Source organism: Sebastes umbrosus, chromosome 15 (genome assembly GCF_015220745.1).
Source record: "Sebastes umbrosus isolate fSebUmb1 chromosome 15, fSebUmb1.pri, whole genome shotgun sequence".
Taxonomy (NCBI): Eukaryota; Metazoa; Chordata; class Actinopteri; order Perciformes; family Sebastidae; genus Sebastes; species Sebastes umbrosus.
In genome coordinates, this window is record NC_051283.1 from 10,292,683 (window position 1) to 10,315,194 (window position 22,512).

The 22,512-nt window shown below is 41.5% G+C and overlaps 1 protein-coding gene across 3 annotated transcripts in view; it reads right to left on the minus strand.

Annotated features, from left to right (window-relative positions):
- nrsn1l (neurensin 1-like) overlaps positions 1-22,512 on the minus strand; it is a 130,111-nt gene that overhangs the window by 58,966 nt on the left and 48,633 nt on the right. The gene's annotated exons all lie outside the window — the stretch shown is intronic.

The window sequence follows — 22,512 nt, forward strand, 5'->3', positions numbered from 1 at the left end:
ACATTCAGACAGATACATCACTGAGGGCCAATGACAGCTCGTTATTGCTAGAGATGATAGAAGCTCACCATGGGGATTTGTATCAAAGCAGGAATGTTTGTGTGTGTGTGTGTGTGTGCATGCATAGAGGCATTAGATGAGAGAGGGGAAGACATAGGGTATGAGGACTGCTAGCAGTTTTTCTATCCTGAATATGAAGGGAAAGGGTCCCTATTTTGGAGCTGGAAAGAATTCAGAAAACATCCAACCAGCTTTTAAACTCAAAGACATCATTCTTCAATTCTAATTTGTTTTTTTAGGATTGGAGTTAAGTTTCTATCTCTGTCAATTTGATGTTCATGGCTTCAAAAATTGCATTTGCCTAATAGTGGAAACTACTAAAAATTGAATTACTTGTTCCTTGTCCGATCACTTCTGTGGACATGTGTTCATATCTAATAAAGGACAATCGAATCAGCAGATGGGTGAAAACAGACCCATATGGGTACAAATAAAACCACAAGAGAAGATGTTGAACATTTTAAAGTTAAATGCATCAATCTGGTGCTATTTTAGAGCAAAATTAAGAGGCTTGATCTATGAAGAATTTTGTGCTCTAGTAAATATTTTAATCATAAACACATTGGTTGTATTTCTCTGGTTTCCTCTCACAGCCCAAAGACATGCAGGTTAGGTTAATTGTTGGCTCTAAATTGCCCGTAGGTGTGAATGTGAGCGTGAACGGTTGTCTGTATCTATGCGATAGTCTGGCGACCTGTCCAGGGTGTACCCCGCCTTCGCCCAATGTCTGCTGGGATTGGCTCCAGCCTCCTACTCGCAACCCTGAATAGGATAAGCGGTTACAGATAATGGATGGATGGATGGATGGACATTGGTTCATATGAATGCTGATGACACGGCAAAACAGTTACACCTACAAAGCATGGGAAACGAGACAGGGTGCTTGTTTAAGATGGGTCGAGTGGGTTGCCGGCATCGCTGCAGACCGCCCCGGTTGACAGTCAGCTGGGAAAAGGGGGCCCCCGTCCCTCCCCGCAGGGACAGAGGGCCTAGCGATAATTAGATATGTCCACGGCTCCGGGAAGCGGCGAGGTTCGGGTGAGGGGAGCTGTAAAGCTCGCGGACAGAGCCGCGAGCCACTTTCACCCCAGGGCCTCTACGAGCCGAACTACAGCCGGTCGTGGCGCACCACTGTAGAGGAAATGCACCCGGCCAAGGGCCAGCCAGCCCACCATTGAGAGGTGTAATAATATTTTTGGTTCATTATGAAACTGGGGCGGGACAAACTAGACAAACTAGACAATGGCAGGCTGCCACAGTCTAGAGGTAATTAATGGGAAACACTGCGTTATGTCATCAGTGAAGCCAATTAACTGATTAGATTTGTAGAATGCATAAAAGGCACTATAATCTACATTTTTTTATATCAACAATATGAAAAAAGTTGTTTGTATTCAGGAATCCACAGAGAATTATCACTACCTCTGCAGTTCCCCTCAGCTCTACAGAGCTTTTCAGTGTTTTTTTAACTCATTGTGTTGGTTTTCTGGTACAACTTTACTGTTTTGGTTCACTCTCACCTCTCTCATAGCGTCATTTTCAGTCACAACAGGCAGCCGTTTTCACTGCACACTACCTGCTTACCACCAAACAAAGCTGGAAACCAGCTGGTGGACATAATGGAGCATTTAGCAGTTAAAGAGACAAATAGTTTTGGTGGAGACCAGAAACAGAGCTAAAAGAGAGTTATATTTGCCAGGTGGCCAGAAAGACAACTCTAAAGGAATGATAATACTGCTCCAGATGTGCTAGATGTGTAAAAGATGGTTTGCGAACAAGTTCACTACAATGCTGCAACGGGATTATTTCAGTTTACTCATGCAAGATGTGCCGAAGAGGAGGCGGGGCTTTCCTTCATGTGGACACCAACAACTATTATTCCTGCTTTGAGCCTGTTGTGGAGGTCCCACATCCGCCATTGTGTCTGGGTTCATAACATCATCTGAAGGCACACAGCATGTGTCAAAATCAATAAATATCCAGCAAGTCACACATCGGGTGAATGAATCTGGTTTACTACAGCGATAGGAGTCCAAAATAAACCGGTTTTGCTTTGATTTATTTCCAATAAATGGATCAAAAGGATGTTGAAATAACAACATCATGACGCAAATTTGGAAAAAAGTCTGAATTCGTGCTTTGTCAGAGTCTGTCCACAAGACGGGAAGTAAACAACTTTAAAAACGCTTGTTTTCTGAATGGAGTTTGGATCGATCAGGGCTATGCCATGCTAACATTGTAGCTGCTCCATCGACACTACAAAATAGCGTCATCTATATTAAGCATAAATACGGCAGCAACTTAATTGTTTATACCAGACAGTCTATGGTTTATACACATATATTCTTACACATAGATTTCCGTCCGGTCTCTGTACAACTATGAGGTACTATCGTAGAGCTCTGGGAACCCACAGACGGCAAGATACAACCTTTTACTCCATTTCTGATTCAACAACGTCAGGAGAATCTCAACGCTGATGGGCTTTCGCAACACGGCGTCAAACGAATTTTGCACCGGGTGACATGAATCACGTGAATACGCAAAATTCACATTGCGTGGACTTCAACTTTGATGAAAGTCACAAACTCAACCAATAGCAAATTAGTGTATTAGTGTACCAATATAGCCTCATTCTAGTGCATTTGCACATGTGTGACCGTGCCCTCACAAGGTGATAATATGTCAATGTTGTGTTCACAAATTGTTTCCACTGCCCACATCGCCAAATAATCAGTTTAGGGAATAGTCTGACATTTTATATTTGTTTACCAAGAGTTAAATGTGAGGATTGATCAGTGGTGTTGATCTTCTCCTCTAACTCTCCTAAAGTCCTAAAAGTCAAACTATTCCTTTAATCACTTTATGTCGTCTGCTTTACAGAAGATGCGTGTACACCCTCGCCATATAACCTGACCTAACAGAACATAGTATATGGGGAACTTTTATCAATACTCGTTAGAGTGTCTCGTCAGTGTAAATGTATTTTCATGCCTCAGTATGATTGTCTGTATGAAGTGTGTCTGTATCCAACTCACATCTTCAGTTCTACTTTCCTCAATTTGTTGACTTCATCTCTACATGATGTACAGTCTGCTGTATAATTCAGTGTGTGTGTGTGTGTGTGTGTGTGTGTGGAACGCATCATCATCCTCATCATGCCATAAAACAGTCAATCCCGGCTACAATCAGCCCTTTTCATGCGAGGGCCGGGGCAAAATGAAGCCTTCATGCTCAGACAGTGAGGGCTATTGATCCCGGCTATGTAATCTGAAATGTCTTCTGTGTTATTATTTCTCTTGTACTCTGTGACCCAGATAGAGCGTGAAATGAGGGAGTGTGTCTTAGGGGATGATGGGCCTCTTTTTATATCTGACCTCTGTTATGCAACACAGGTTATTCAACATGCTAGGGCAGGCCAAGGGGAGGGTTACACCCTGGAGTGTGTGTGTGTGTGTGTGCTGTTGTGTTTGTGCGACTGCTAGTGTGTGTTCGTCAAAATTTGCTTTTTCCTGTGTCGCTTTTTTTTTCTTTTTCTTTTAAGAATCATTTGTGCTTACCAGTTTAGGATCAAAAGTGGTGAACAGCAGAGGACAGCGGAGGAGGAGGAGTGGTGAGTCATGTTCTATCTGAATCTGTGATACATATATAACCACTGTGAGAGAGAGAGAGATGGAGAGATAGAGAGAGAGAGAGAGAGAGAGAGAGAGAGATAAAGAGATAGAGAGAGAGAGCCCTGCTGTTAGATTGAGTGAATGATGTGATAGTAACCAGATCCTCCATGGATTAGCCTCTCCCTCTCTCTATAATAACTTCTGCTGCTCTCGGAGCAGCCAGACCAAAGCTCAGACTCAGTGGTGACTGGCATTGTGTCAGAGACATGCTGCAAGAATATAACAACTTTATCATATTCAGATTACATCTCATTTTCATAAATACATGTTCAGTCTCCAGTTCCTATTTTTACAATAACGATTTAATGGAGCAGTGTGTAGAATTTAGTGGCATCTAGCGGTGAGAATGCAGATTGCAAACAACTGAATACCCCTCCGCTCACCCCTCCCTTTAAAGCGTGTCAGAGAACTACGGTGGCCTTTAGGTAAGATAAAGATTCTACAGGGCTGTAGAAACATGGCCTACTTCGTGAAGAGGACCCACTCAAATATGAAGAGCTCATTCTAATTCCTAATGTATACTTCTGCGGAAAAGCTTGCGCAGAGCCCCAGAGTTGGTTTGCAGAGCTCGCAGAGAGATGCAGTGACGCGCCTCGTTAAAAATGTGACTATACGCACCAGGCGCTGTGTATGCCACAGAAGTTTGATTGGACATCACAGCTGGGAGGTGGGATTTCCGGTACCTCACATCCATTACAACGAAAAACGTGTTCATTCTAGGCACAGGAGCTCCTTCTCATCATCCAACTCTTCCATCATTTTGTTTTTCAGCCATGGAGTTGTTTTTGACCAAATTTATACAGAATCCCACCTATCAAATAAATGAAAGACCACCTGAAAAAAGATTTGAAAACTGTGGGTCCAAATCAAAAAATAAATTACATGATATGCGTAGTCTCCCGCAGTACTATGTATGCCTGGCGTGCGTGAGGGAGACCCGCACCAGCCTGCACAGAAGGCATAGACGAACACCTGCGGGAGTATAAAACAGGCATAAGGTGACAAAAACACAATAATTCTTAATTTTAGGTGGTTATACACTAATGAAAACATAGTTATAAATAGTATATTCCATTTCTGCCAATAAATCCCCCTAAATCATAAACACTAGTCTGTAATGATTAAAGAACCAACACTTTATAGAGACCTGAATGTAGACTGAAGTTTAAAGTTTAATCTACATCCAGGTTTTTAGCGTGTGCACATTTGCTGGTAGATCTTACAAGTGACCCAAACAAAGACGTGTAACAACAGCCACCATGGCTGAACCAAAAAAGAAGAACCCTCTGAATTTCAAACAAGTGGCAAGCAGGTATTTTCATTTCCAGTTGATTAAGAAGAAAAAAAGTGTTGCTGATTATGACACCCTGTAGTTAAAGGATAACTTGCCCTCTTATTTCCTCTTTGAAGGTTCTCAGCAGGAGATCTCAAAAATCAACCGCTGGAGGCTCTTTTGACTTAGAGGTCCATGGGCACCAGCCCGGTCGGCCAGGATCAATAGGAATGCTTGGGATTAACTATGAGAGTAAATAAAATAAAATTGTTGATTGGTCAACGCTCATCAACAGCAAGCTTTACAGACAGTTGGAGAGTCGTAGGCATTCAAACCTCGGCACCACGGTTACCCAAGAGGCCAATCACCACCTTGATTATAGGGACCGTGATGATGCCAGCGCCACATACGTAGCCACATCGCCATCACACCTGTAATCAGAGTACAGAAATCCCTCGTGGGTGTTGCTGCAATAATGATGCATGACTTCATTTCTGAATTTCATCACTCGAACTCGAGCGTGCGACTCCATTTCTCCATATGTGAGCATGTTCGGCATCCTTTGGGAGACTGGGACTGTCAAGCATGCAGAAATCGTGGCTTTAACTATAAATACTGCTGATGTCCCATATTTCAGGTGAACAAACAACAGTCAGCTTACAGTGTGGGTTTCAGCTCTGTACTTATCAGATTAGTCAAGTTTAAGTCTCTCAGATGGGAACCGTCATCCCTTTCACGGTTTGTTTTTCTGCACAATTTCAATCGCACAGGGACTGGACCGCCACACGTGTGTGTACGAGTGTGTGTGTTCATGTATGTCTACAACGCTCATCAGTATTCATCTGCCAGAAATATGCATTTTTTAGAATGGGCAGTCGTCTGGCTGTAAAAGTAAGATAACACGAATATTGCACCTTTATGAAAAAGACTGAAAGGGGACAAATCTTTAAGCACTTGACCCTCTGCCCTGCTAAAGAAAATAGCTAAGTATGTAATTTAAAAGTGTGAAACGGGATTGCATGTTTTTTAGCGGTAAAACCACTTGCAAAACCATTTTGAGATTTTCCCCGTGCCTAGATAAGGAGACTTTGAAGAAGCAATTTCATGTGATGTTAGTCCAAATCCATTCCCCCGAAGCCTTTAAGCTGGGGCTGAAATCTCGCTGGTGTGAGGAGTTTGTGTCTTACTGATCGGCTAAGCCCTGCGCCTCTTTAGCTGCCACTATTCACCGCAGCACTCCCTTATTGGGACACACTTTAGCCCTGCACGAGTCAGAAGTCAGGGCGGTAAATGGCAGGGAGTTAAAGCAGCAGTAGGTAGAACTGGAGCAAATATGATTAAAAAAAGTAATTTCTATAAAACGGTCACTATATCCTGACAGTAGTGCATGAGAGAGGTAATCTGAAAAGCTAGCAGGGAAGGTTCTCTTTTTGGGGGCCCATATGCAAAATGTTGTTTTTAACATTGTTAACATCAAAAATCTAAACAAACATGCAAATTATACATAAAAAAAAAAAACTAAAATTACTTTTTAAAATTACTTTTTAAAATATTTTTTTTTGGGATAAAATATTTATGAACAAAAACAAAAACTTTTGAATTATGTTAAAGGATACTTTGAATGATTAACTAATGAAAATGTAGAAAAACAAAGATTTTAAATTTGGAATGGTCCACATTCAAGGTTGTATTTCCGGATGGTTTCAGGAGGATGGTGAAAAAAGTTAGTTTAGAGCCCTGATTACAATAACAGAATATTCAGATTTGATCAGCGCTGCCTAGTTTGACCATTTGATCAGAGTTTGCAAGTGATTGACAGCTGCCTCCGTCGAATGAACAGCCAATAGGAACGCTCTCTCTCTCTCTCTCTGAAATGACCTGTGATTGGCCAAAGTCTCCCGTCACAAGCTACATTTTTTAAACCCTGAAAACAGAGCCATGAGGAGGTGCAGAAGTCTAGTTATCTCTCAGAACACTTGAATAACAATATGCTGAAAGGTTATTATGGAACTTTTTGCCCAATGATGCCAAAAACCTTCTGCCTACTGCAGGTTTAACTGTGAGGTTCTGGATAATGAGGAAAGGTGTGTGATGTTTTCAGATAAACTTTTTTTAAGCAGTCAAAACAGAGGAATAGCCTTTAGCTGCAAACAAATCATGAAGCATTAAAGATGAAGAGAGTGAAAACAAAACAAAAAATGATTGAAAGAGCATCAGAAGCAGACGTGCGCGCTAAATATTCCATACGGCCCGATAACATTTGTTCATCGCTCCCTCTGTATTGTGCTCAGATCTGTGCGTATCCCTCACAGGAGTTCCCCCCATACTTTTAATTACCAGCTTGTCTGCCGCCAGAAGAACATCGCGCCTGTTCAACTTTCTCTCCGGCTTTTATTGTACCGCGCTCTGTGATTCTCGCCGAACTCGCCAATCTCCGCTCTCCTTTGCCTCTCTGTCTTGTAATCTCTCTCAGTTTCCTCTTGTCTTTCTTCCCGATGACACGACGCAAATAAGAAGAGAAAAAAAAAAAAAAGATTTGAAGGCAGTCGAAGCGTGCGAAACAAGAGCCGCTACAAGCGAGGATTGCAGGGCAGTTGCACGAGAAACAAACATCAACGACAGCAGCGGCGGTCATAGATCATCATCTGCGGCAGCTGCACACGAGCTTCCAGATTACATTTACCTCAATTTACGCTGTTAAAAGAAGAGAAGAGGACGAGGAAAGGGATTGCAAATGACATTACATGTTATTTGTTGTGTCTTTGCTGCCAGGCCGGCGGGAGAGAGAGAGAGAGGGAGGTCAGATGGTTAAGTGAGGTTAGAGTGTGTGTGTGTGTGTGTGTGTGTGTGTGTGTGTGTGTGTGTGTGAGAGAGAGAGAGAGTCATCCACAGACACAAATGCCAGCACATCCGCCTCGGGGAGGAAACATAACGGTAAACCTGATGAACTCATGTTATCTAATCCCTACTGGAATACACTCTCTCTCTCTCTCTCTCTCTCTCTCTCTCTCTCTCTCTCTCTCTCTCTCTCTCTCTCGGTCTGTCTCGCTCTCTTTGGCTCTTCCTAAAAAGAGCCTTGGCATGCTACCTTCAATAAGAACGCTTTTCATCAGTACCAACACCAGACTGATGAATCTTTTATTCCTATCTGCACCCAATGATTATGACACTCTGGCTGAAGCAAAGACTTGAGCATTAGTGTCAATAATTAATGCTATCCAAAGGAACACAGTCTCCAATAAGGACACGGTTATGAGAGCTTCCAAGCCGGTAGGAGAAGAAGAATTACCGATTATGTGACGGTGCGGAAATTTTCCCACCGGTTAATAAACTTGGGAAAACACCGGTGTTACCGATTACACCAGACATTTTACAAGAAAAGATGACGGTCAATATATGCAGAGGGCTTATTTTGATCTTTAAACATCGGGTGGCTGTGTGTCTGGCCTCTCTGGTAGAACTTTCACTGCAGGGCCGCAGGTTTCCACCTTTTCGCTTCGACACAAAATCCTCCGCCACCGTCTTGTCTGTCAACTCTTTCTCGTCCCGTGTGTGTTAAAATGTGACTCCGGCTACTCTGAGCTGAGAATCCGTACGGAGCAGACGCATTCACTTTCACATTGTAGCGTCCGTCGTCGGACTATGTATTGATAACACGGCGCTGATACGCGAAAATTAACTATAGCAGTTTTATTTCTGTAAAAAAGAGCAAAACGGCGGTGGGTACGTAATGTAATCGGTGTATGCCCGACCACCGCGTAACACCGACTACCACAGCAACCCTACCGATTAGTCAGCGGTGCACACACATTGTACAGTGATGCTTGGTTAAGACTATAACTATATAAATAAAAAGTTTAAACCCCAGGCTATTTGCCAGCTCCATGCTGATGTTGGTGCTGTTTGGCCTCGTCTTCATCTTTTAAAAAAGTACACAAAACTCTGCCCCTGAGCACTTGTGTGAGTGTGTGTGTGGTTTTAGGATCCCTCATCTTTCATTTACACGGTCAAAACACTGAAGTCCAGTAATTGGATGGGCATATGTACCCTAACTCCACGCCACGTTTACCTCACCACCGCGTGCCCTCAGGCAAGGTCTGAGCATAGATTAACAAAACTGTCTGCAGAACTCTGTACTCATCTGCGGCACTGGGGCTTTTAATGTGAAATCCAATAGTTTCAGGGTCAACTGATCTCTGACAGCATGTCTGGATGTATTATTCAACGCCAGTGGAGGTTCGGGCAGCGGGAGGATGGACACAGACTTACAGGCAGGGCGATCTGTACATACTGAACAAAAAAACAATCCGAGTGCATGTCCTTCAAAGATGCAACGCGCTGAAGTACACAGACAAAAACAACAACTGTTTTTTTTTCGTCTGCAGTGTGGTGACACATTATGCAACAGATTGAAACTTTGAGTCAATCCACAGAGCAGAGCTTCGAGCTAAAGCCAGAGAGTATGGAAGCAAAGAGGCAAAACTCTGGTGCTTTTTTGACAACAGCTGCTAGATGGCGCTGTGGTAACGCCGCCGCCATTTTGGAATGAAAACTCCAATGAGTCCATTGCCATAGATGTATAAAAGAGATGTCTGCAAATCAGAGGATAATGTTTTTCGAGGTCAATCAACTTCCCAGTACGAACACTTAAACAGCCCTCATTTAAATCATTATGTCCTAAAAGTTGCAAAATTCACTAATAGCTGAATCCAGAGTTATTTTTCTCTGAATAATAAACGTGCATCAGACCCACAGGACTGCACCTTCCTGCACGCTCATATGACATATCCGGTTCTCCCAGCTTTCTGCTAGCTGCGGCTGTAATAATGAATATATTGGCTGTAATTCATCACTTTTATTATCTTATAATACACCCATGGGCTGTATGCTGTAAGCCTGTACCGTGGTGGATGTATTAACGTCTCTGTTCCCGAACAACCGACTATCGGCCAGCAGCTAGCAGTGCTGGTAGCATGACATAAACAGAACATAATGTATTTGTAAGTTATTTACTAAAACACAGGGAAAATGCATGGGACACAACCTCTTATACATCCATGGTCTGTGGTGTATTGGACATCGATTCTGGGGGTCCTTGACATGAAAAAGTTTGAGATTGCTCTCAAAATCTGTGTGATTGATTTTCCATTCATGTCCATTGCTCACTTTATGCTCCTCTGGGAAGCAGTCGGGCAAAAACGTTTAATAAATAAATAAGTAAGTACGTAAGTAGTTATGATAGTGTGCATATTTATAATATTTGTATTGTTCAACACAGGCCATTTCGGTATAGACATTAAAATCATGACAATAGAATATAAATAATTTAGTTTTACTTTTTTTACGGCACTTTGTATGTGAATGTTTAACTGGTGTACGGTAGTCATTTTCAGTCCAAAATGACTGCTGGCCGCTGATGTTGCAGTGGAACGAACAATTGAATTGAATTTCTTAGCAATAGGTTCTTTGCTGAAGCTGCAGTTCCCAAAAAAATAAAGATGATGTCTGACCCCGGCAGGGTCCCACTGAAGTTCTGCTCCATAGATCCTGTTACAGCTCACGCATAAGGTCTCAACATTTGATTTTTGATTGCTGTCATGTTCAATCAGCTCCCTTGAGAATTGGGTCACTCCCTCCTTCTCCGTCTCCTCCCGTCTCTCCATCTCCATCTCCATCCTTCATTCCAAACCTCCATCACTTCCCCCCCCCCCCACATCGACACAAAGAGGTCCTCCCTGAGACGTAAACTATGCTGTTAATTAAAAGATTCCTCAATGGGCATCTGTGCAGTAATCTGTGTTCACTGCATCCCAGTCGCACATGGATCATTTGACTAACGCACAACTACCCATGCATTAATGAATGTATAATCATCCATATACAAAACTGCTCCGGGAAGAGAGAGACGGAAGAAAAAGGGGGTAAAAAAAGATTGATTGTTAATAGTTTTATGACTGATAAACAAAGCAATCGATCAATCTGTGTGTAGCCGGAGAGGCACTTACACGGGTTCCTGGACGGTTGGGGAATAATTTGTCGTCTCGCGGTGTTAACCCTTCCAAGCGTGGAGGATGTGGATTAATTGTGAGATGGGTGAGAAGGATGGGCGGATTTCTCCACCATGCAGAAATGATTAACGCTGCAGTTAGGCTGTGCCACAAACATAACAGCTGCAGTAAACGTCTGAACGGATATGAATGATTTTGTCTGTGCATGTGTGTGTGCAATTATGAGCGTGTTACATGAAGATGGTGCAGAGGAGAAGTGATACAGGATGTGTGAATCAAATTTTTTTTACGCAGGAAAAGTAAGAAAACACCTGATTATGTTAAAAACACAAAGTTGTATTATCTTTATCGATTGCAGAGGAGGCTAAAAACAATACAATGCAACACACTTTCATGGGAAGTCTAATATTTTTCACAAATGATTATCGCACACTGTTTGGGTAGGAATGAAACTGTCCCAGTAGAGGCCAGATCATGCGACCATCTGCAACATCCCATCTGGGATAGTCTATCATGAATGTTGATTTGGCCAAGAACGCACACTCTCTAAACATAGTGCACTTTGCCAAAGAGAACAGTTGCCAAGACGAGGGAAAACATTCGCACAATTTTCACAGCTAATTGTAAAACATCATCATTAGGAGAGGACCGCTATGCCAAATCAGCCAAATCAGCATCGAACAACAAGCAGAACTTTTGTCAGACGGACTGTGGAGCGGTCTAAGGAACTCGGATGGGTACAGGAGGAGTCATTTCTATTTTCACATATTAGTAATTTGTGCTCTTGAATGAAGTTACCGTAGCAAATTGTAACTGAAGTTACAGGTTGTTGTAGCTAGTCTGGTATATTAGGAAGGAGCGCCCAGTTAGGTTGCAGCAGGTTATCAGCTGTGTTTTGGTGCCTAAAAGGGTCATATTTAATAAAAAGAAATGGCATCAAATCTGAACCTGAAAAAGAGGCCTTAGTAAATCTGAAAATGAATACAGCTCAACCGTGAGGCTCCAGAAGAGATAATCCTATTCATATTCTGAATGGAGGATTTTGATTATTAGTAGGGCTGTCAAAGTTAACGTGATGATAACGTGTTAAATTTGCCTTAACACCACTAATTTTGTTAACGCATTAATGCAACTTGCGATTTTTAGGTTGTAGCAGGCTCAGTTTTAAAACTAAAGTGAAGATACTGGTATCATATGAAACTGGAAAACATAAGGAATCCATTGGTATCAACCATGTCCACGCTCCAAACAAAATTTTGGCGAGGAAAAACTGGCATGGCCATTTTCAAAGGGGTCCCTTGACCTCTGACCTCAAGATATGTTAATGAAAATGGGTTCTATGGGTACCCACGAGTCTCCTCTTTACAGACATGCCCACTTTATGATAATCACATGCAGTCAGCACACTGACACACTGACAGCTGTTGTTGCTTGTTGGGCTTGAGTTTGCCGTGTTATGATTTGAGCATATTCTTTATGCTAAATGCAGTACCTGTGAGGGTTTCTGTTTTGTGTTGTTAATTGATTTACAATAATATATACATACATTTGCATAAAGCAAGCGTATTTGCCCACTTCCATGCTGATAAGAATATTAAATACTTAACAAATCTCTCTTAAAGGTACATTTTGAACACATAAAAAATAAGCAATTAATTTGCAAAACAATGGTATATGCCCCTGTACAAGCCACAAGTCCGTATGATATCCACCTTGTTTTAAGAAAAACACGTTTTATTCACAATGCCATGGTACTACGCTACCCACAATCCTATTAAGGGTAGGTGCTCGTACGTGCTTCTCCGTGGTAGGCAATGGCAATAAGGCACGCAGTTGCTGAATCTGTCTTCATTTTAGGCCGACAACGGTTAGTTTCAACGTTTTTCAGAAGTTTCCAGAGGTGGCGAGTTGCCGTTCGCAATGGTTTATGGGATGAGTAGTTCCTTCACTCTAAAGATAATTATGTACACAGTCTTGTACCTTGCCTTTTTTCTGTTTTCCAATGTTTTTTTTCCCTCCAGTCAAATGTTTTAACGTCAGGACTTATCTCGTAGCTGGTTGGCTTGATTCCATGCTGTAACTTTTTATATAAGGATTTTCTGAAACCTCAGTGGAATGAATGGGAAATCCCCATCCGGAACCAGAGCCGTTAAAATAATTTGGTTATCAAATTCATTACATTCATTCTTATCTCCTTTATACAGATGTGATGCTACATTGAACATCTTTTTAGCAATACTGACCAGGTTTGGTTGTTGCCAGTTAGGTGTGCATACTGAATATAACGGTTTAGCCTAATCTAGTGGACAAGCACAGTGAAAATAGTCCATTTCCATGAATATACAATCTAATCTAATGTCCCTTTTCAACCAAGACTTCCAGGACCTAAGAAACCAGGAAGTAAACGTAGAAAAAGTCCCTTCTGTGCATAACTGCTTGCATTTCCACTGCATGTCAAGAGCTGTGAAGATTAGGTCAGTTAGTCTGCTAATGGATTCAAAACATCAATTTTCACACACAAGGAAGCATCAACACAGAGTTGTTCTTTGTATTTACTGTTGCACAACTCTGGTGTTTTAATGGATGTAACGAACGGATGTAAATGAGGATTCACAGGTGTCTCAAAGTAGCTACGATCTGCATGAATGTCTATATATCTTTGAACCATATTGATATCTTTTTCTCTAATTTGTATGCGCTCTTTTTATCTTGCTCTTTTTTAGACTTGTTGGGAATTCAAACAACATTTCACTTAGTTTTTACGTCAATAAGCATCACAAGAAATGTCCACCCCTTGTCTTAATATTGAAACAAGTGCTTGCTTAAGTTATAGCAACTGCAAGGTTTGTGTTTGACCAGTGAGCGATGTCCACCCTGATTCTTCCTGGAACTTTTTGGGGGCAGAGGAGCTAAATTTAAACCTCTAGCTGAATCACAAGTAAGGTTCCTGAGTTTCTAAAAGGGTTCCTGGAGAGGTGTGTATTCTGTGGTAGAATATTCTAAACTCAAGGATTTTTTAATAGCATAGCTTTTCCTTTTGGACTGTATCCCACAGCCCTCTTCATACAATGGAACTTGCTCAGATCTCCCTCCCATACTTGCCAAATTACCACTTGTTATCCAATGACCCAACCCTGTCTCCTGCAAAATTATGTTCCCATACAACTAAACTGCATTCTCAATTACGTTTGGAGGGAAACATATTTTCCCTTGGATTGCGGTCGCAGATTTAAACAGTTTCAAACAGTTTCAAACAGTTTCAAACACGTGGTGAACGTTGTTAATTGAATAGCCCAGTCTTACCGCAAAGTGTGTAATAGACCCGCCTGTCCACCAGAAGGAAGTGTGTCAGTGTCACGTTTTGTGTCACCTAGATGTGAATATTACGTTTGTGTTTTGTAGTGACGGTTGTCACATGCTGTTTGTCACGTGTTGTGTCTAATAAGTCTAAGTCTATTCTAAGTCTAACTTCTAGTTAGGTAGTGTATAAAGTGAGAAAGACCACTTATGGTGGGCGGGAGGTGGATTGGTCCAACAAACACAGGACTTTCAAGCGGAGTTCAAGACTGGTGTTTTTGTATAGCAAGCTTCTTCAATGACGTTTGTCACGTGTTTCCCGTAGTGACGTTACGTTGTTTCCGTACATGTTTTACTTATTTTACATACTTATTTTAAGTCCAACCATGACGTTTTCCTTTAACTTCACAAAGTGCTTTTCTTGCCTAAACCTAAGTCAGTGGCTTTGTTGCCCACTGCTGGTACCGCACGTTAATACAGGCATATAATATTCAAAACGTGACACTGACACGCTATCCTCTGATGGAAAGGCGGGTCTATTACACGCTTTGGCGTGATATCGGGTTGAAACTGAAACAAAATAACAACAAAAAACTAAAAAGTACTTCGTTAAGATTAGGCAACAAAACTGCTTGGTTAGGTTTAGTAAAAAAACATCATGGTTTGGCTTAAAATGTCTATGTTACGTTATTGAGCTAAACGTAAAATGTAAAATACAATAAGTGAATGATGACTTTAAGTTTCACAAGGGACACGGGACAGCCGTATTCTGGGTGAAAGTCCTGTGTTCGTTTGACCATCCGCCACCCCGACCTCCTCCTTGTGTGGACTTCTGCGGGCTATCATTATAAACATATTTGTGATACGTCAAAAACAAACATAATCCACAACAAAATACATTTCCCTCGAAAAAATAGTTCACAATGCAGTTTTGTTGTATGGAAATGTAATTTTTTAAGAGACAGGGCTGCATGACCAGTGACAAGACGACAAGTTAGCAGGTTCCATTTGCTGAATAAAGAAGTGCGATACAGCTGTAACCTCTGGAAAAAGCTCCAGAAAAGTGAACCTTGAGTATTTTGGGTAATATTTGACCACGGATAAGGTTTCCCAAAGCCAAGAATGACCCTCCACAAATCAAGTTAACTGAATTATTTAACAGTATGTTAATTTAATTTTAATTAGAAAGTCTTGTTTGTGCACAAACTATTATTATTTGTCCTCCTGATACTTAGTGAACTCCGTAGCGGTCAGTAATGAGAACAATAAAATAAATATTTTTGCTATCAAATAATGCATTATCAAACCAACTGTATATTAATCGACATTGTCAAGCCCATGTTACCCAAACAGTGACTCTCCTGCCATAAGGAAAATTAGCATTTAAATTGGACAACATCCTTTCATGTTGCACAAGGGCGGCTGGGCAGCAGAGATGTAATGTGCAGGCACACCCAGTGGCAACCAGCGGACTAATTCAGACATTTTGGTCATGAATGTTACAGGAGACGTGGCCCGGCGTTACCAGCAGCCAATAAAGCAAGTTCTAACACCAAACTGTCTGCGCCACTTCTCACCAAAACTGCAGGCCGGATGCCAGCAGCAGGTGAGGCATCTATTGGGGGCAAACACTGTTGACAGTGAATCAAAGTGACAGACAGATCACACTTAACATCAGCAGCAATCCCCAACCACAGTCCTCCGCACCAACACCTTCAGTTTCACTCTGGTGTCATCACCCTGCTTCACCCTCCTCGCCTCACCTAAACTCACCCTCCAATCGCTCTGTCTTCTCCCTCCCCAACACACAAGAGAGGGGAGCCGTGGGGCGCGTTCAAGAAGAACAGCAGTCTACAACAACGATGTTGAAATGTCCATGAACGTTCAAACATTAAGGCCCCCGAGGCGACGTTCTATTGATCGCTCGCGATCAATGCCTTTTATTCCTTTTGTGTTTAAAAAGCAGCATTAGATATACGCAGTAGGTGGGAGACTAATTAAACGTTCCAACAAAGAGATCTTGGACTAATCACTGGTCCGACCGCAGCCCCTTGTCATGAATACTTCATCTGAGATAGTTTGTATTCATAAAATCATCCTAATGACCTCAACTGACTTCACACTGCAGTAATGGGAGCCTCTGGGTGTCAGGTTTACTTTCTACTTCAGCATTTCTGTGTTTGTTTGCAGCATACTGCATGCTTTTTGTATATACGTAAGTGCACTGTAAAATTCATCCTAACAAGTCTTGTCGTAAAATCGTAAAAGAGTTTTTGCTTCTATACTACGGCGGTGTGCTGTATTTTGCTTTGTTTCATGACACTTTCAAAAAAGTTTTCTCTTTATTACATAATGGTAATACATATGTATATAAACATACGGAGTATTCGTCACCTGCACCTGTCCCGGTTAAAAACGCCAATAAATTCTGTTTACTAACTGAAGGTGACGCATTCTACATCATTTCACACCTCAAATCAACAGCATAAGCCCGGTAGTATCACACTTTGTCAGACTTCATCTTTCAAGTTATGGCTGCTACAGCTGATTCAAACAAACAACAGGCTTTCACACAACCTCCAACAACAAGTCTGCCATTTCATCTGTAGATCTGACCTGATTCCTCTCACCTCTTCATGCTAAAAAAGGCTTGTTTTAATCTAAGAAACATATATTTTTTACAGCTGAATGATGCTCAAATAGACATTTCTTGCATGGTGTATGAGCAACCTTGTCTCTACTAATTTGCAGCAGTAAGCATGTTTGAAGAGAAAAAGATTTTTTATTATTATTTCATGATTAGAAAATACGACGATGTATAAGTGTTGTAGGTAAAAAATAAATAAATTATGGAAGAGGAAACTTAGAATTTCCGAGATTAAAGTCATAAATTCACAAGAAAAAAATTTACTAATTTATGAGACAAAAATTTGTATATTCTCTGAGATTATAAAGTCATAAATTTATGAGAAAAAAAAACTTGGAATATTGTAATGGTAATGAAAAATAGAGGGGGGTGTTTTTTTAGGAACCACATCGCCTCACTTTGCAATGTTGGATCAACCTCATCCTACTTAAATGCCTCTGTTAAACACTGCGCAAATGTTTACCTAGAATGGCCCCAATACACTACCCTAAGGAAATGCCTTTAATGAACTGCAAAGTCGCAAAATGTTCTACTGCTACTAAAAAAAACATAATGTTTGTGTTCAAATGATAACATAACAACATAGCGTAACAACATAGCGTAACAACGTAGCGTAACAACGTAGCGTAACAACGTAGCGTAACAACGTAACAATGGAACGTGACAACCATAACAACGTAACAACTGCAAATAAAACACAACCTCCTCAAGCATGCTTTCTTGTATAACTTTAAGTAAAAAGCATAAAGTCAATGTTTACTTATGGTTTCACACGAGACACAAACAGCGGCCTTCTGGGTGAAAGTCCTGTGTTTGTTTGACCCGTCAACCATCCCCACTACACACCCTTAGTGGACTTTTTTGCTTCTTATACAAATTATTATACAACAGCGTAACAACGTAGCGTAACAACATAGCGTAACAACGTAGCGCAACAACGTAGCGCAACAACGTAGCGCAACAACGTAGCGCAACAACTTAACAATGAAACGTGACAACCATAACAACGTAACAACTGCAAATAAAACACAACCTCCTTTAGCATGCTTTCTTGTACAACATTACATAACAAGCATAAATTCAACGTTTACTTATGGTTTCACATGAGACACAAACAGCGGCCTTCTGGGTGAAAGTCCTGTGTTTGTTTGACCCATCCACCATCCCCACTACACTGGACTTTTTTGCTTCTTATACGAATTATTATACAACATAACTTTCAATAAAGGTTGCTTTATATTCACTTGCTTTGACCGATTGCAAAAAAACATCAACATTCAACGTATCAGTGGTTAGCAGAAACGTATAACGCCAACATTTTTTCCTGCCAACTGAGCTGTCTGCTGAACGTGTCTGCAAAATGTTCACTGACAACGTCTTTCATTTGTTTTCTCAGCAAAATCCACTCTTAAAGCATGATTGATGTTTTTTTTATGGTTATGTTTAAGCGCTTACATCACTTGGTTAAAGGGGCTTTAATCAATATTTTTCCATGAACACAGGATAACATGAGTATGTGTCACATGAAAGGGGTCACTTTAAACCGTAGTAATGAACCCACAGATAATCATCACCCGCCTCTGCAGTTTCCCCTCAGCTCTACGGAGTGTTTCAGTGTCTTTCTGCTAACTGTTTTGCTTTTATGGCGCGCCACCATAAAACTCTCACCGCTCTCGTGTGCACTGTACCGCACGCGGGACTCAGTTACGTGAACCTCGGAGTTCAGTGTGATTCGTGTGTCGTACGAGAACATAGCGCTTCCTGGACTGGAACACATGTTGCTACTGAACACAATCCAGGCAGCATTTGCTTTAATAGTAAAATGTATTTGGCAAAAGAAAGTTGTGGCATAAATATCATTTCTAGGAGACAGGGTTGGTGATTTTATTGCCTAAATATAGGCAATAATAAGCCTCTATTTTTTATTACCACAGTTTTGTACTCCACTATATTCCAAGTTTCTTTTCTCATAAATTTATGACTTTATAATCTCAGAGAATATACAAGTTTTTGTCTCATAAATTTGTAAGTTTTTTTCTAGTAAATTTATGACTTTAATCTCGAAAATTCTAAGTTTTCTCTTCCATAATTTATTTATTTATTTCCTACAATGGCGCTAATACGCCGTCGTATTATCTAATCATGAAATAATAAAAAAAACAAAAAACATAATTTGGGGTGGTATTGTGTTTCTCTTCAAACAAATCAGTAGAGACAAGGTTGCTCATACACCATGCGGGAAATTTGAGATATATAATTCTAGTTGTCATGTGGTTGTTTGTAACCAACTGGCCTTCCACTTAGGTGCTGAGCTGCATGGACTAAATCTTACATATCCTGCAGCCATATGTGGTCAGCTGCAGTGTACAATCGCAGCAGGACAGATCAGTGAGGTTTATTTGCACCTGGGATGAAAATGTTTTGAGGGGTTGTCATTTTCAGAGATGCGCGCACTTTTTTTCTGCGGATTTTTCTGCAACCAAGCCACACTGATTAACGCTGGAGAGTGATAGATGGATAAATTGTCGCTGGCGTATGTCTCCGTAGCTTCCCCGCCTACTGTCTTTCCATTCATCTCACCCTCCCTTCCCCTCGTGCTCCATTCCCACCCCTCTCTCCCAGCAGTAGTGGGGAAACTGGGGATGTGAACACACACCTCTTTGCCAAGCCTCACAGCTCCCCTGGCACCACGCTGCAACATAACACCTTCCAAACTCTCCTCCCTCGCAACCGCTCCCCTTTCCCTCTCTCAGCACGGAGGAACAGCATGTTTGATTTTACAGGAGCTAACTCTGCTAGGGTTTGACCTTTATGGGTTTTCAAGGCCGATACTGATATTTTTGGATGTAAACTGCTGATAGCAAAAAACTATATTTTCAGTGGCTCCTTCATCGTTTGTTCAGAGTGGAAAAAAACCTGTGAAACAGCATCTGACCACGAGGAAAGAAAATGCTCCAATAAAACTAATGAAATTCATGTAGTTGATTCAGCAGCTCCGTCCATCTGTCCATCATTTCTATCCCAGTTTGGCTAATGACATGTTAGGCTACAACTCAAAGACTTAAACTTTAATAAAATCCGGAGATCCTAACCAATATGGGGAAATTACTGCTTGGCAATGAAAAGAGAATCACTTCTGTCAGTTACGATAGTATTGAAATCCCCAAAGTGATTGATCTTGGAGAGAGACAACATTGCTAAACAAGCTAAAATCACTGAAAGTGAGCACACACGAAATGTCACTAACAGCCTATCATTGCACAGGAAAGCTGCACAGCAAGCACAAAATGTGGTGGGTCAAAGTTAAACCTAGGCAGCAACCTCCGGTACTGAAAAGTTAAGCCAATGCTGAAGTGCCTTAAACTTGCATTCTTTCTAATAGCCAGCAGGGGGCGACTCCTCTGGTTGCAAAAAGAAGTCTGATTTTATAGAAGTCTATGAGAAAATGAGCCTACTTCTCACTTGATTTATTACCTCAGTAAACATTGTAAACATGAGTTTATGGTCTCAAATGCTAGTTCCAAGTCTTCTTCAATACAGCATGATGTTCATTTAGTAAACTATGGTCCCATTTAGAGTCAAATAGACCATACAGCAGGGGATGCTTCAGGGCGTGGCTACCTTGTGATTGACAGGTCGCTACCACGGCGTTGTCTGGTCTGGGAGTTGTTTGTGATTTCGTCCTACAAATTTAACCCTTTCACAGTGTTTTCAGTTTGTTAAAGTTAATAAGGCCTATAACGTTTTTGGTAACCTAAAAATGTCTTATTCAGCGTTTGGTTGAACGTCTTGTGTCACATCTTGTTGCAAAAAAACAAGATGGTGAAAGCCAAAACACCGAACTCGAGGCTTCAAAACGGCAGTCCACAAATCAATGGGTGACATCAAGGTAACTACTGTACGTCCACTTTTTATTCACAGTCTATGGTTAAACCAGGAAGTCAATCCATAAGCTGCTATAGGGAAAATTAAAAAGGGAAGTTTGGTTAATAATTTAAGTTTTTGTTAATTTTCTTTTTCCAAATAAGTTTGGCAAATAACCTGCTGCTTTGTTTAAAACCTGGCTGATTGACTGCTTTTGTTTTTAGAGATGTTGCCACATTTCCAGATATTGACAGTTGACTTGTTAAATAATAATGATAGTAACACTGATGGTTAAAAGAATCAAGTCCTAATAAACCAGATCGTTTAAAGTTTACTGGGTGGGATGATTTCTTTGATCAAGATCTGATATATAAATAGAAACACATTCTCTAGCTTTGGCCAGGCAGGAACCTCTAACATCAGAACCATGACAGACCAATATCTGACAGGCCAATATCGGCCCAGGATATTGGTCTAAACCAAAAGTCTACACGCCAGCCGCCCTGACAGGATGTGCTCTCTCACTCGTATTTTTTCTCTTACTCTCTCTCTCTCTCTCTCGCCCTTGCACCTCGCCAGCTGCCTCCAACACGGTAATGACAGTTTTATCAGTTTAACCACGTTTGCCATCTCCAGGACTGGGCTGCTCTCCAGTCCTGTCTGCTGTGTGCTCAGCTAAAACCAGACACTAACAAGAGCCCCTTGTATATCCATTATGGAGGTCTAGCGTAGCTCCCAGCGTCGGCGTGCGTGCGCTGATGTACTGTATATGTGTTGAAACCTGTCCAACTTTAACATATGGAACCTGCCTGCCAACACCCTTTTCACTGACACTTGGTCTCTTCCAACTACAACCTGACCGTGATGTGTTCTGGGCCGTGGAAGCTATAGAGATTTACATTTAAAAAAATCACAATATAAATCATACAAATGAGAAGCACATTTTTCCAGTTGTGCCTGATTGCTTTTCATGAAAATTCCAAGAAATATAAGAGGTTCGACCGTATTGCGTCATTTTAACAGAAAATTAACAGTGCCTTCACAATGCGGTTGCCTTCACACTGTAAACATTGTGAGAGTAGGAGGATGAATACCAAATATAGTTCAGGTCAATAAAGTTTAAACTCTAATACCGCCTTATTACGTCTTGAAGTCATCACTAGATCTGAACCAGCGTACACACCGCAGTTCTAAATCTAATCTCCCTCCCACCTAAAGATAGACTCCAGCTCTTTTTATAGCGGGTCGAGCTGCAGAATTGCATATTCTATTTCAGACGGCCCCGGCTCACATCATTGTTTGTTTTAGCAGGCTAACCTTCCCCGTGTATTTATAGGTGTCGAGGCCAGGAGAAAGACCACAGTAGCTCCATAAATAAGCTGCCCGGGCCTCCAGCGAGCCTCCCGACCAACAAAAGCCCAGTCATTTCACAGGCCATTACCTGGAGCTGCCTCGCGGGGAGGCTGGCCTCCGAGGCGAGGGAGGGTCGCACGGCTTTGAGGGCAAGTCGACCCGTTGGGAGGAAGGGAGATGTTTGGATTAATAATAAATATGGTGATGTGTTTTCTGTGACCGGAGCCTATGAAAATGCGACGGGAGTAAATGGAAAATAACCAACTTGCGTCGCATGTGAAGCTGCTCGTCACCATTTTCACCGTCATCCCACGTGTCTTTCATCCCCTTCCCTTT